This window comes from Heterodontus francisci, unplaced genomic scaffold (assembly GCF_036365525.1).
Source record: "Heterodontus francisci isolate sHetFra1 unplaced genomic scaffold, sHetFra1.hap1 HAP1_SCAFFOLD_992, whole genome shotgun sequence".
NCBI lineage: Eukaryota > Metazoa > Chordata > Chondrichthyes > Heterodontiformes > Heterodontidae > Heterodontus > Heterodontus francisci.
Window position 1 is genome coordinate 7,655 of NW_027142011.1, and position 1,783 is coordinate 9,437.

Sequence of the window (1,783 nt, forward strand, 5' to 3'; positions counted from 1 at the left end):
GTGAACAAATTTATGTCAAAGAAGTCACCTTTGATGCATTCGCACTGAAGTTCTGTACCAGGAGGAACAGCCATTCCAAACTCATATCCTTCACAAAGGCTGTTTTTGTATGTGATTGAAATTCATCATGTATTTTGAATTGAAGCTCACAAGACACAGATGTCAGTGTTGATAATGAAACTTTTCAAGCATGTTGCTACTGTGAAATAAGGCTCTGCTGGGAGTTGAACCCAGGATCTTCTGTTTACTGGACAGGTGCTTGAACCAACTAAGCTACAGAGCCAGATTGCAAATGTGTGTGCAATTGAAATCAGAGGAAGACCTTGCAGATAGTGGGCAGACTTTGGCGAGTCAAGAGCTGAGTTCGTCACGGCAGAGTTCCCAGCCTCTGACTCGCTCTTGTAGTTGCAGCTGTAGTTGTAATTGTAATAGGCAACCGTCCGTCTCGGAAGACAATGGGCTGCACCCGGGGTGTACGTCACTTCTGTGTGAAACATCGTTTGTTGTGGCTGTCGAGGACGACTCGTGAGTGACGATCCCTTCCACAGCTGGTACAGATGATTATCATTGGCCCGAGGTCGACTGATAATTTTTCCTTCCTCTGACCTCTCTTTCCCACCATCTGGTCATTTCTTTTGTCCTCTGCTTTTCCCATGGTCTTCCTGAATGCCTTTCTCCAGGAATTCCAGTCAGCAGGAAGGACTTCCCATGCATCGACTCCAATCCCAGTCAGCTTGAGATCTCGCTTTGCCGATGTCCTTGTATCACAGACGTGGGTGACCTGTTGGTCTCGTGCTGATAGCAAGCTCACCAAAGAGCATGTCTTTGGCAAAGCGACCGTCATCCATTCAGCACACATGACCCAGTCAACAGAGTCACCGCTGACTCAAGAGGGCAAACATGCTGCAGATCCCTGCACTCTGGTGTACCTCTGCATTCAGCACTCTGTCCTGCCAGGAGATGCCCAATATCCATCTGAGACAGCGGAGGTGGAAGCTGTTCAGCTGCTTTTCTTGGCTTGCATAAGTTGTTGATGCTTCTCTACTATAAAGGAGGGTGCTGAGAACACAAGCCTGGTACACGCGGAGTTTTGTATTTTCGATCAGTTTGCTGTCGGTTCACACTCGTCTTCTCAACTTTGACATGACAGCTGCAGCATTGACAATCCTGGTTCTGATTTCAGTATCAAGGGACAGATTGCTGGTGATTGTTGATCCAAGGTATGTGAAGCTGTTGACAACCTCCAAAGTGAGCCTGTCGATGTTGATGGAAGGTGGAGTCTCTAAGTCCTGGCCCATAACTTTGATCTTCCTGCTGCTGATCGTCAGTCCAAACTCCTTGCAGGCCAGGGAGAACCGATAGACAAGCTGCTGTTAATGAACTTCATTATGCGATGTCAGCACAGCGTCATCAGCAAACAGCAACTCACAGACCAAGAACTGACTCATTTTGGTCTTGGTGCGCAGTCTTGCCAAGATGAACAGCTTGTCATCAGCTCTGGTATGCAGGTGGACACCCCCATCTGAGTCATTGAAAGTTTAAAATAGCAGCATGGAGAAGAATATGCCAATTGTAAAGGATGTGAGCTGTGAGGAGGTTACAAGGAGGCTTCCAGGGGACTTGGACAGGATAAGTGAATGAAATGACAGATGGAATATAATGTGAATAAGTGTGAAGTTATCCACTTTGGTAGAGTAAACAGAAAGACAGAATATTTCTTAAATGGTGAGAGGTTGGGAAGTGTTGATGTCCAAAGGGACCTGGGTGTCCTTGTTCATGAGAC

The 1,783-nt window shown here is 46.8% G+C and overlaps 1 non-coding gene across 1 annotated transcript; it reads right to left on the reverse strand.

Annotated features, from left to right (window-relative positions):
* Positions 1 to 209: 209 nt before the first annotated feature.
* Positions 210 to 283, reverse strand: trnat-agu (transfer RNA threonine (anticodon AGU)). Its single transcript has one exon. It is a non-coding gene; the product is annotated as a tRNA-Thr (tRNA).
* Between the last annotated feature and the right edge of the window lie 1,500 nt (positions 284 to 1,783).